Here is a 14,401-nt window from a genome sequence, read left to right on the forward strand (position 1 = left end):
CATGCTTCGTTCAGTTGCATTGCTGGTTCAGCAGGTCAACATGTGAAGAATGTGATCTAATGCTTATCACCCTATTGCAAAGCTTAAGTCCAAATTAAGATGGGACCTCCATGTTTCAGACACACTCAAATAATAGAGAAAACTGAGGGAAGCATCCCTGGAACACATAGAGCTTTTGAAAAAATTTCCTGAACAAAACACCAATTACTTATGCTCTAATATCAAGAATCGACAAATGGGATCTCCTTAAAACTGCAAAGCTTCATGTAAGGCAAAGGACACCAATGGTTAGGGACAAAACGGTAACCAACAGATTGGGAAAAGATCTTTACCAATCCTACAACAGATAGAGGCCTTATATCCAAAATATACAAAGAACTCAAAAAGTTAGACCGCAGGGAGACAAATAACCTTATTAAAAAAGGAGTTTAACAACTAAACAAAGAATTCACAACTGAGGAATGCCGAATGGCTGAGAAACACCTAAAGAAATATTCAACATCTTTAGTCATAAGGGAAATGTAAATCAAAACAACCCTGAGATTTCACCTCACACCAGTGAGAATGGCTAAGATCAAAAACTCAGGTGACAGCAAATGCGGGCGAGGATGTGGAGAAAGGGGAACACTCCTCCATTGTTGGTGGGATTGCAGACTGGTACAACCATTCTGGAAATCAGTTGGAGGTTCCTCAGAAAATTGGACATTGAACTACCTGAGGACCCAGCTATACCTCTCTTGGGCATATACCCAAAAGATGCCCCAACATATAAAAAAGACACATGCTCCACTATGTTCATAGCAGCCTTATTTATAATAGCCAGAAGCTGGAAAGAACCCAGATGCCCTTCAACCGAGGAATGGATACAGAAAATGGTACATCTACACAATGGAATATTACTCAGCTATCAAAAACAACGACTTTATGAAATTCGTAGGCAAATGGTTGGAACTGGAAAATATCATCCTGAGTGAGCTAACCCAATCACAGAAAGACATACATGGTATGCACTCATTGATAAGTGGCTATTAGCCCAAATGCTTGAATTACCCTAGAGGCCTAGAACAAATGAAACTCAAGACGGATGATCAAAATGTGAATGCTTCACTCCTTCTTTAAAAGGGGAACAAGAATACCCTTGGCAGGGAAGAGAGAGGCAAAGATTAAAACAGAGACTGAAGGGACACCCATTCAGAGCCTGCCCCACATGTGGCCCATATATATACAGCCACCCAATTAGATAAGATGGATGAAGCAAAGAAGTGCAGAAGGTAGATCTCCTGAGAGACACAGCCAGAAATGCAACAAATACAGAGGCTGAATGCCAGCAGCAAAACCACTGAACTGAGAATGGGACCCCGTTGAGGAATAGAGAAAGAACTGAAGAGCTTGAAGGGGCTTAGGACCCTATATACAACAATGCCAATGCCAACCAGAGCTTCCAGGGACTAAGCCACTACCTAAAGACTATACATGGACTGACCCTGGACTCTGACCTCATAGGTAACAAAAAATATCTAAGTAAGAGCACCAGGGAAGGGGAAGCCTGGGTCCTGCTAAGACTGAACCCCCATGAACTAGACTGTTGGGGGGAGGCGGCAATGGGAGTGTGGGAGGAACACCCATAAGGAAGGAGGGAGGGGATGTTTGCCCGGAAACAGGAAAGGGAATAACTTACTAAAATGTATAGAAATGTATATAAGAAATACTCAAGTTAATAAAAAAAGTATTTCACATACAAAAAGAAAACCCATTTTGTGATTGGTTTTAATATGAACTTGTCTGAAATTAGAATCACCCCGCAGATAAGAGCCTCTACAGAAGAATTGTTCCAAGAATCTTAATTAATGTAGACGGACTACCCGAAAAGTGAGTAGCACTTTTGATAGCAGCCTACGTGAAAAGGAGTCTGGCAAAAAGAAGATGTTTACCTTTCACGTGATTAAGCAAGTACCACCATTGGGGTACTCTTTCCACCAAGCTGATTTACCCTACCACTGCTAAGTGTTCAGGCTTCTGTAACTGACGGTGAGCCAGTTTCATGGCTCTCCCGAAAACTTCCACATTTGCAGCACCAGACTGGGACTGTTGAGGCAACTGATCTCATGAACAGGGTAGTTGGTCTCTCCAGTATGAAATAGCTACTGTGTTACTATTCCAACTCTGAGGCACCAGCCTCAAGGGCCAAGCAAATAACAGGTCCTCAGCCTGTGAGACATGCTGTTGATACTTTAATCTAGGCTGGTTTCATAACATCTTTATACATTTTTTATTTTACTTCTATTTCTCTAGAGCAATAATTCTCAAACTTCCTAATGCTGTGACCCTTTAATATAGTTCCTCATGTTGTGGTGACCCCCAAACATAACATCATTTCATTGCTACTTCATAACTGTAATGTTGCCACTGCTATGAATCATAATGTATATATCTATATACAGGATATCTGATATGTGAAACCATCCCCAAGGGAGTTGTAACCCACACATTGGGAAACACTGTTCTAGAGAATTCCTGATTAATACACCATTTTCATCAACCTTGAATTTCTATCCATAGTTAGGCAAGGGCTCCAAGGAGAAATTTCACAGTCCTACGAAGTACATCAGTTCCTCTTTCTAACGGATTCATTTCTTGTTTCCTTGTTAATTTCTTGGGCTCAGTAAACCACATTTAACTTCCCTGAAAGATTTAAGATAAAATTCTGATCTATGCTAAGCTTAACTATTAAAAAAAAAAAACAGCACTTTTATCAGTGATCATCTTTTTTACTAAATGTCAAGATTTTTACATAATCTCTTTTAATGTTCACAACAGTCTCCTGATATAGGATCCTGTTTATGCTTATCAAACTGAATAGAAAAGCCTAGATATATCAATTCACCTGGCCAAGCTCAGGCAACCAATAAACAGTAGAGCCATAGTCCTGACAAGGCAGCCAGCCCCAAGCTCTTGTTCCTGATCACCTCCTAATATGGTCTCCCTTTAAACATCTGTAAATGTGTCTGGACATGGCTATGTGGAGCCACAAATGCAAGGAAATACACATTTGTCCTTCTAAAATCAGCTTAATTCACTCGGTGTGATTATCTTCCAGTTGCATCCATTTTTCTGTCAATGACAGAACTTTCATTCCACTGCATATGTGAACTTCATTCTTCCCTATCCTCCTCTGCTGTTTGACACCCAGGCTGTCCATGACTTGGTTATTGGGACAGTTCTTTGATACACACCAATAAGCTGTGATAAGCTGAACTGAGGGTACTTCTATGAAAATATTTCTCATGCTTGGCCTGACTAGATCACTCTCCACAAAAGCCTGCTCAGCATAGGGCCTCTTTTACCTTCCATATCGCTGTGACCATACACCAGACAGGAACAACTTAAAGGAGGAAGGATTTGTTTAGGGTTATAGTTTCAGAGAGTTCAGTCCATTGTGGCAGGAAAGAAACAGCAGAGTCACCCAGGCCACACCATGACAGGTCAACAAACAGAAGGCATAACATGAAGTTGGCCAACCTCAAGAACCCATCCCCAGTGACCTACTTCTTCTATATAGGTACATCATCCTAAGATCTCCACGACCTCCCAAAATAGTGCCAGCAGCTGGGGACCAAGCACTCATTAAGTCTGTGAGAGATACTTTACATTCTGTCTACAACACATACATTTGTGTCCAAATTCTACTTCATTTTTTACTACACCCTCTGTTTCCCCATCCAAACTACAAATACCTCCAGGATCAAAATATTTCCTTCTACTTCATGCCCAGAAAATAGTCTCACACCAGGCCCTGCCAATCGAAGCCTCCATGGGAACCTGCTAATTTTAAATGGCCAACATCTATTTCTGACTGCTAAAATGGCACCTCCAGGAAAGGGACCAGGAGTCGTCATTTTAACCCATTTCATCATGTTCTTATGAGGAACATTTTAAGTGTATGAATAACTACAATATCTCAAACAGGCTTAAGCAATTTTCTTAAAATTGTAATGAAATGTACGCCTTTGTTTCAGGACACAGAGAAATCAAACTGGAACCAGGTTAGACCCTTCATCCCTGCTAACTAGCCCTCATATTGCCAGAAGCTATTACTCTCTCATGCTACAGGGGAATAATCGTCTTACCCAGCTTGTTCCTTGTATGCAATAATACCAATCACCCAGGTAAGGTGAGCTCACTGGTGTAGTAAGGGAACAGTGTGTTAGGGGGTTAACCATCTGCTTTCTGACATCTATTACTTTTCCCATCCATTGCTTTCAAACCCAATCAAAACCCATGTCAAAACCTGGTTGAAAACCCTTAGTGCAGGAGCTTCTGATGTTTTCTTCTAGTAGAACATGATAATACTCGTCAAACTGCCTTTGATATACAACCATAGATTATTGCTGCTCTCACCTCTGGTCAGAGAAACTTCCTTTTACTTTGATCAGAGGTGACTTCATAAATGACCTAAATACTGAGAATAAATGGCTGTTGAATGCCCAGCCACAAAAGTGACATTTTCAGCATCACCTCCAAGGTTCGGAGATCAACTAGGCAGAAGGGCCTGAAAGAACTGGAGGAGGGAGGGAGTGGGCGTGGAATGCTGATTTCCACGCACAGCATGGCTGCTCCACCCTTGAACTTGCTCAGCTGTGTTCACCTGCACAATGTCGCTACAAGACTGGACCTACCCATGGGAGCAGGAGTGGCTGATGGGATTCCATTCCTGCCTGAGTATTTATATACAGTAAAGACTGATAGGGAAGGGAGACTTTTTTTCTTTAATGGGTGTATTCACTCACACATGCTTCTGGAAACAACCCTAGAGAAACTCCTCAGGTCTTCCACATACACAAATGGACATGCACATACAACCAAGACCAACTAGGAAAAAGAAGAGAATAATCTCAAGTGGGAAGGAAATGAGAGGGTAATGGTGTTAAGAAGCTATGTATACATGTATCAACATGTCATAAGGAAACTCATTGTTATAAATAATTAATATCTGCTTTTAAAAAACAGAGGTAATGAATCTGAGAAGGAATTGGGGCATGGAGGAACTAGAGGGAAAGGGAGAGAAAATGATGTTAATACAGTATTCATATATGAAATCCTAAACGAATTCATTTTAAATTAAGAATAAGATAAGAAAAATAGCATCTAAAATGTTTAAACTGAAAAGGAAAATGGCGGTGAAGTCTAATTACAAATATTTTGCATGCTCACAATGCCCGTCCCCTTCTGCTTCTTATGGTTTCTGTTAAAACCACAGGTCTGGGTGGCCCTGTTTTGACCTCACATCACTAAGACCCAGGACTGGTCTTTAAAATTAAGAGGCAGAGTCCCGGAACAGAGATGGTATAATTTTCCAGTAGAGGTAGAAAGACAAACCCATTAAAACATCTCAGGGGGATGTAAATTGTGCTGAATGCTACAATGTAAATGTATGCAAAATGCTCCCTAAATTCTGCAGAGGAATTTGGTAAAGCTTCCCTAAGGAGGTTAAATAGATTGATTGAATGATGAGCTGGCACTGTAAGGAATAAAATTGGGGAAAGCTAAGCATGCATGAAAGCAATAAGAAGTAGAACCCATAAAATACCTGTTGTTGTTTTTAAGGAACTCTATATTACTATCAGTAGCTAATGAGCTTCCAATTACATGAATTAAACATTCTCACCAGGCCCTGCCAATAGGTATTCGGGGCCAGATGCAACAAGAGGAATTCAGCAAGACATGTGTGCTTATATTAAATGATCTCCAAAACACATTTTTTAAAGAACAAGATGCAGGAACACATGAAGTGTATGATTCCATTTTGCTTTTAAAAAGACACAACATCTAAAAAGTCTTTAATATTTTTCTTTATTTCTTCCCTGACTTGAGATGGCTCAGCAGTTGAGGACATTGGCCACTCTCCACAGGACCCAAGTTTAGTCCCAGAACCCACAAAGGCAACTCACATTCCAGTCCTAGGGAATCTAAAGCCCTCTTTTGGCCTCTAAGAGCATGCCACACATATAGTACATAGATATGCATGTGGGCAAAATACCATACACATAAAATAAAAAAAAAATTTAAAAAGAATGTAAGAACCAGTAGATAGGATAGAGTGCTGTGAAATGCTGTCTCCTGAACATGATAGGCCACAAACTCAAAAAGCTATGGTTACCTACACAAGACCTGCACAAGAATGGGTCCTATCAACAATTCATCATGGAAGGGCAAAGGAGTCATGATGTCCCACCATACCCGAGGGACCCTGACAGTTAATGGTGACAGGGGAAGAAGTGTCACTTTCTTCAGTGGAAGAGCCACTGATGAGTTGTCCCTGTCCCAGTAAATAAGCTCCCAACCATCCTCACGAAAGCCACTCTAACTAAACTCAGTGGGTCACACACAAAAGGAACCATACAATAGGAGGGGGACTTGTTGCAAAGAAGGGGTTTGTTGGAAGAATGAGGGAAGGTAGAATGTGACAATGAGAGAAAACGAATAAAATCCATTATATGCTGCAGGAGACTGTCCAACATTAAGAAATGAGAAGCCATTAATGTGTGCATGTGTATACACTCACATGGAGAAGAATGAAGAAGGAAACTGTGAACATACACTTGTCCAAAGGCTAGAATACTTGAAAAAATGTGAATAAAATATGCTGGTGCTTGGAGAGAAAAAAAGTATATGTTTTACTACATGAAATTTATACTGATAAATTAATATGCATATATTATTCATTTTCTTAAAGTTGGTTAATAGTTTAAACATGTCGATGTGCAACTGAATAAAAGGAAAATTAATCTAACCGTCATTGTAGGTTGGGTGGTGGTACACGCCTTTAATCTCAGGACTCTGGAGCCACAGGCAGGTGGATCTCTGTGAATGTGAAGCCAGTCTGGTCTACAGTACTAGCTCTACACAGACTACCAAGGAATCCTGTCTCGGGGGGACAAACAAAACAGGCCGTCGCAAAGAATCAGTTTCCTGTCAGAGGGAAAGTGTCTCTCTAAAATGTCCAAATGAAAGCTGGTTGATTGCCGGGCTAGATGATGTAGACACATAAAGAGATGGGTGTACAGCACTGACATCAGGGGCCTTAGGTGACTTTTTGAGTGTTCAAGGTCAAAGGTTCAGACTCAATCTACAAAATGAAGGAACTGCCATTGGACCTTCTGAGTTCCAATCAATCAAGAGGCTCTCAGAGGCTATGCAAGTACCAGTGAGCGGAACTTGTACCAATTTCAATAGAACAAGTCACCAAACCCACAATCTCATTAAAAGCTCTCCACCCATTTTGAAAATTCCTGAATGTACAATGAGTTCACATGCATCCAAGAGTTATTAACCTTTGGGCACATTAGCAAAGATGACTAAAAGGAGAAAAGATTTGTTCTCTCTCAAAGTTTCAGGACATAATCACCTGGCTTCACTGTTTCTGGGTACATAATGTGGTAGGGAGCAAATGGTAGAGCAGGTCAGCTCACCTTTGGCAGACAAGGCACAGAGAGACAGGAGCAAAGGCTCAAGACAAGCTCTCAGGGACCTCCTTCCTCCAACCTTGCCCATCTGCAGACTGGCCAGCTCTGACTACATCAGTGGAATGATCCACCCATGAGGTTAAAGCCTTTATACTCCAGTCGTCTCTGAGTCTCTTATGTTGGAGACAAAGCTTTCAACACATGAAATCTTTGGGAGGTGTTTCACATCCAAACCATAGTAGAAAATAAAGTTTTATTAATGAATACACAAAAAGTCGAAGGTATTATTTTTCAACAGAGGTGGCCAGAGAAATTGTTTTCTTTCAGAGGACTCTTTTTTTCTGTTAAAATTGGGTTATACTTTATTATCTTCCTTTAGCCCAAGGAGCAAGTCATCCCCTCCTTTCGACTCTTGCAAGGTAATGTTGCCTTCATACTATGATCTAGTACCTTCCTTAACAAATTTCCTCTGAGGTCCACAATGTCAGATAACCCACTGGTGAGTGGAATATGTGGCATCACACTTTGCCACCAGGAGGACAAATAAAGACAGGAGCATTAATCAAATTTGGAAATAATATTTTTAAAGAAGCACTGAGCTCCAAATAGATCAGCGCATGAATGATGAGCAGCCCACAGTATCAGATATTAGAATGTGAGAACAGGAAATCCTGGTGCCTCCACTATTCACTGACTACACTGAAGTGCCAACTTCCAGACTTGAGAGCACATGTGACCTTCAAATGGGCGTCAATGTCAATGACTTACTCATACTTCCATTTTTCTGTCTATCCTGAACAGGAATCTTCAAAGAACTATAAGTGTATCAATTTGGTATAGTCCCTAGGGTTGCTCCAGTGAGCACTGAAGACAGATTGAGTGTTTCTGGCTAACAAGATGCTTACTATGCATCTTCTGTATATGAAAGTCACCTTTGAGAATACAAAGTTGGATATTTCATCAAAGAAAGGAATTGTCTTTTGTTCTCCCTACTTCTTGGCTTCTCATACATTTCTTCCATGAGTAATGTTTGCCCACCCCACCCCACCCCACCCCCAGTATTTCAACTCATCCTTCTAGGCATATGTCCTCCAACACCATCCCTGGTCATTTCATATCTTTCCTCTTTAACAGTCTCCTAGTGTTCTGTGACCACTGTAGGTGTCATTACCATCACTACAGAGCAGTTAAGGCATATTTTCCTCACTTTCTCTCCTAGAAGGAAGGATCTTGTGTGCTTGCTCAGCACCCCTCTCCCATATAATGTCTAATATTTACAAATGAAGAAATAAAAGATAATGTGTGATATCACATTGGATTTATCAGTTTTCTCAAAAAAAAAAAAAAAAGACTGTCCTGGATTAACTAGTGCTCCTTAATCCAATGGCATGGCATGTATATTTATGAGAAAGAGAAGAAAATGGAAAAGAAAAAGGAAGGGGCCAGGAGAAGGTCCATCTGAAAATAGACAAATGCTACTATAAGCCAAAGAACACTGTACGCTAACAAGCTACCACACACTGAAGGAATAATGGTCAGCTTTCAAAATGCCTGCGCTAATAAAACCAGAGAAGATTTCAGTCCACAGTCCCATGACTCTTTTGTTTGGAACCTATATTAGTTACTTTTCTGTTCCTGCGATAAAACACCATGACCAAGGCAATCTATAGAAGAAAGGCTTTATTTGGGGTTATGGTTCCAGAAAATTGAGAGCCTGTCATGGAAAGAGGCATGGCAACATGGCAGGCATGGTGTCAGGGGCAGAAAACAGGGAGCTGAAATCTTGACCAGCGTGAAGCAGAAAACACAAACTGGAAATGGGGTAGAGCCTCAAACTCTCAAAGCCCACCTCCAGTGACGTACTTTCTCCAATAACACATACCTCCTAACCTCCTCAAATGGTGACAGCAACTGGAAACCAAGTGCTCAACTGCCTGAAAATATAGGAGGCATTTCTCATCAAAGGCAGAGACAACACATCATGTCAGGGAGAGTGATAATAATTACACGCCTCGTGCCTGGGAGTAAAAAGCATGGAGGACAGAAGCTCCTGCAGTCCTCTTCAAGAACACATCAGTTACATGGAAACCCTCTTCCTCCTCCTCCTCTTCCTCCTCCTCCTCCTCCTCCTCCTCTCCCCTCCTCCCCTCCCCTCTCCTCCCTACTCCCCTTCCATCCTCCTCCTCTTCTTCCCTCCTCTCCCTTCTCTTCCCTCTTCCTCTTCTCCCCTCCTCTTCCTCCTCCTCTTCCTCCTCCTCTTCTTCTTCCTCCTCTTCCTCCTCCTCCTCTTCTTCTTCCTCTTCCTCCTCCTCCTCTCCTCCTCTTCTTCCCCCTCCTCTTCTTCCTCCTCTCCTCCTCCTCCTCCTCCTCTCCCCCCTTCCCCCCTTTCCTCCCCCCCCCCCTCCCCTCCTCCTCCTCCCCCCCCTCTTCCTCCTCTTCTTCCTCTTCCTTCTTTTCCTCCTCTTCCTCCTCCTTTTCTTCCTTCTCCTCTCCCTCTTCTTCTTCTTTTCCTCCTCCTCTTCCTCCTCCTCTTCCTCTTCCCCCTTCCCTTTCTCTTCCTCCTCCCTCCTCTCCCTCCTCCTCCTCTTCTCCTCTTCTTCCTCTTCCTTCCTCCTCTTCCTTCTCTCCTCCTCCTCTTCCTCCTCTTCCCTCTTCCCCCCTTCCTTCTCTTCCCTCCTCCTCCTCCTCCTCTTCCCCTTCTCTTCCTCCTCTTCCTTCTCCTCCTCTTCTTTCCTCCTCCCTCCTCTCCTTCCCTCTTCTCTTCCTCCCCCCTCCTCTTCCTCCTCTTCTTCCTCTTCCTTCTCTTCCTCCTCTTCCTCCTCCTCCCCCTCCTCCTCCTCTCCTTCCTCCTCCTCCCCTTCCTCCTTCTCTTCTTCCTCCTCTTCCTCTTCACCCTTCCTTCTCTTCCTCCTCTTCCTCTTCCTCCCCCCTCCTCCTCTTCCTCTTCTTCTTCTTCTCTTCCCCCTTCTCCCCTCTTCCCCTCCTCCTCCTCCTCCTCCTCCCAAACCCCGTCTTCACTTTTAATCCCAAATTAAACCTTTAACACATGACTCTTGAAGGGCATTCAGGACTTAATCCGCACCACTTCCAGAGTGTTTGGAGACAGCATGTCCTTGCCAACACCTTTGTTTCAGATTTTCACACTGTGAAACTGAGCTGATAACAATTCAAGTCTCGGACTTTATATCAACTTTTATCAGCAGCTCCATAAAACAAATGCAGATATGGTCTCTGGATTGAAATAAACTAATTTAAGAGACAATACATTAAGGCTTTGTAATATCTCTACACTTAAAAAACACAACAGGAATGCCCAGTGTTACTAAGTACTGTATGAATTGAATAGATTTTTAGGTACAGATGTCCTAGTTGGTTCAGGGTTTTTGCTGTTTTTTACCGTAACTGACAAAAAGCTGGTGTCTGGGAAGAGGAACCTCAGCTGAAAAATACATACCTTCATTCAGATTGGCTATATACAAATCTAGTATTTCTTAGTTTAATTCTTGTAGTGGGAAGACAACATTGTATTGAGTTCTATAAAGGCAGGTTTATAAAATGAGCTGTACTAGCCATTAGAACAAACCAGTAAAAACATTCCTCCATGATCTCTTCTTCTGTTTCTGCCAATTCTTATCTGTTCCTCAATGATGATCTGTGAAAGTAAGATAAACTGTCTCCCCCCCTTTTCCAAGGAGAAGGGAAGGGGGAACAGGCTGTGAGAGGGTGTTTGGGAGGAGAGGGGGGCTTTGATCAAGATGTAAAGTAGATTGATGAATTAATGAAGGCAAAAGAAAAGAAAAAGATGTAAGATAAAATAAACTCTTTTTCTCCCCCAAGTTGCTTTGGGTCATGATCTTTATCATAGCAATAAAAACCTAAGAAGTCAGACATTAATTAATTCAGTAAATGTTGATCCATTGATCACCACTTGCTACAGGTACTGAGAACCCAATAACAAAAACAGCGAGCATATTTCTACCTTCATAGAGCTTACAGAGTAGGCAGAAGTTACAGAATTCAGAAGCTCTACAGAGATCAAGCTAATGAAGGGAAGCAATGAGTCAGGGTAAATATATCTATCATTTTCAAACTTTTGATAAAACAAGGATACTGATATGTATTCTTATTTTGAAATATCAGCACAGGTCTGAAAATATAACTCCATAGTAAACCATGTACCTAATATACACAAGGCAGAATTTTATGCCCTACACTCAGACTTGATTTGAAGAAAAGTACAGAAAGAGGTAAAGATTAAGACAAACTAAAACACATGCCCTGAGACAGGTGACATAGGGAATAATTTAGTAACCTTGGACTCCACTTGATTTGGACTCTATACATACCTCTCTTCTAAAGCTCATATCTTCTTCTGAGGCTCATATCTGTACATGCTAAGTCTTTACTTCCTCTCTAAACACTGACTACCTCTAGTAACCTGTTAGCAATCTAGGACCTCCCTATACATGCATCAAGCCATAGGCATACAGCTTTATGGCTAACAGAATAAGTTTCTTCTCCCCTTACCAACCATCGAATGTATATTCTAGTAAATGACACGCTGCTTATATTCTGGTACAAAAGTAGGAAGGCTGATCTGGCCTGGACTAGCTCTGAATGCATAATGCATGTACAATAATGCAAAACTGTATCCTCAAGTGAACTTTTAAGGATATTCCTTATCTATCGTCTTGTGCTTGAGCATAATTGGGTGTGTATGTGATTAAAATCAGATGCATTATGGGAAAACATATTCACAAGAACCAAAGACCTATATAATCATAATCCAAGCTTGTCAATCAAAATTGAGGGCAAGCTGAACTATGCCCCTTAGTATGCAACCCTTAGTATGCATAGAAGGAAGACCCAATAACAGAGCCCTTTAGTATCTTCATTCATGTGCCCCTCTGTCATTCTTGACAGTGTTTTCTTTTCTGACTCTGCTTTGAACAAAATTTCTTTGATAGTTTGCAAATCTGTGTATGTTTATTTCAATGCTTGGAATAACACACCAATGAACAGAAACACCTAGTCCAGACAGTGACCTTTTACTACTTTTAATATGCCCCTAGCTGACAGTATTCATTAAACTGTCAGTCACCACCAACTGAACATGAGAACACAATACCATCTAAGTTTCTTTTTGAAAAAGAAAAGTAAATCCCAGCACTTATTGTTTTCATTGCCCTCTCATTCACATAAAATCTCAAATGTTTAAAATAGCCATAAAATAGACCAGGGTACCTCATCCAGATCCTCTACCTCCAAAGCCTCCTGAAAACAAAACTTTTATTCACCAGATATAATTGTCATCTCTGAGGCTTACTCCTGAATAAGCTTACCCTTTTCACTTCTTTCTGAAACCAGGCTGGCCGGTTCAACTCAGCTGTTCCAGCTTAAAGTCCTCTGCAAGCTGATTCAGTCTGGCTTCTTTTAGTTTCTCACTGAATTGACCTCACTCTGCTTGACCTCAGAGTAACTCTGGCAATTTGTTCTCATCTTCTGGCTCCTTCTAATTCTCTGGCTTCAACTGCCTCTGCTGACCTGCACGGAACTGCATGAACTCATGAATGAACTCAACTCCCCTGCACTGCATCTATGGCATTGACTCTCAACTGACTTATTCCTGGCTGAGTGAACTCACTCTCTCTCCCTGTGCGGCTCTTTAACAGATTCTCTTTCCTGTGCTGTTCTCCTGAGAGCTGGGTATATTCTATCTCTGACTCATTCTGTCAAATCTTTCTCTGATTCATCACTTTGTCTGAACCTCATTTAGAGGTCACTTACAAACATGGGTACTTTTTCTACAAACTACTTTTACCTTAAAGGTGTGTACTAAGGGCATGTACGTATTCCAACCAGATCATACTGTACTGGAGCATGTCTGCATTCTAGTTGGATCACATAGACCTAAAAGGTCTTTGGATGTGACCCCTTGCTAGAGCAGTCATGTTGCTTGATTTAAATTCCTCTACAGCCTCTAGTTCATATAAAAAGAGAAAGGTTCTCTAACATTCTACCCTTCAAAGTTCATATAATAAAGCCCTAACCTCATGTCTTAGTTGGGGTTTCTATTCCTATGACGAAAACACCATGACAAAAGCAAATTAGAGAGGAAAGAGTTTATTTGACATACACTTCCACATTATAGTCCATTATTGGTAGAAGTCAGAACAGGAGCTCAAGCAGGGCTGGAACCTAGCAGTGTTATACCCAGTTTGAGGGAACCCAAACAGGTCACGAACCTGGAGGCAAGAGCTGAGGACAAGGCTATGGTGCTGCGCATTGACTTCCTCCCCACGACTTCCTCAGCCTGATTTCTTATATAACCAGGACCACCAGGCCATGGATTGTACCACCCACAATGGGCTGGCTCTTCCCATCAATCACTAATTAAGAAAATGTCCTATATACTCTATGTGACTATAGCCCAATCTTATGTAGGTATGTTCTTAATTGATGTTTTCTCCTCTCTTTAACTTGTTTTAAGCTGGCATAAAACTATCCAGCACTCCTAGTAAGGTGATACATTCTTTAAAGGATAATTCGTGTTAAAGAGGGCATAATGGTAGGAGCTCAAAGCCAAGAGGACGGGACCTTTATAAAAAGTGTAACAAAGTCAGACTAATTTCTTAGTCTGCTCAAGCTTCTACAAATAACCAGGGGCTAGGTAGTTTACACAGCAGACAATTAATTTCTCAATGTTCTTGCAGTCCAAGATCTGGGTGCTATCAGAGAAAGTGCCTAGGGGAGCTCTACCTGGGTTCTGGACAGCTTCATTTTCCTGTGAGCTTGCACACCCTGTCCAGTCACGTGCACATGGAGGAGCGTGAGCTTTCTGGTGTCTCTTCTAAAATTAATTCTATGTGATCAGATGCTGTCCTACAATCTCATCTCACGTGAGTCATTTCCTAGAGATCTTTCTTTGAAATAACTGT

Source organism: Rattus rattus, chromosome 6 (genome assembly GCF_011064425.1).
Source record: "Rattus rattus isolate New Zealand chromosome 6, Rrattus_CSIRO_v1, whole genome shotgun sequence".
NCBI classification, from domain to species: domain Eukaryota; kingdom Metazoa; phylum Chordata; class Mammalia; order Rodentia; family Muridae; genus Rattus; species Rattus rattus.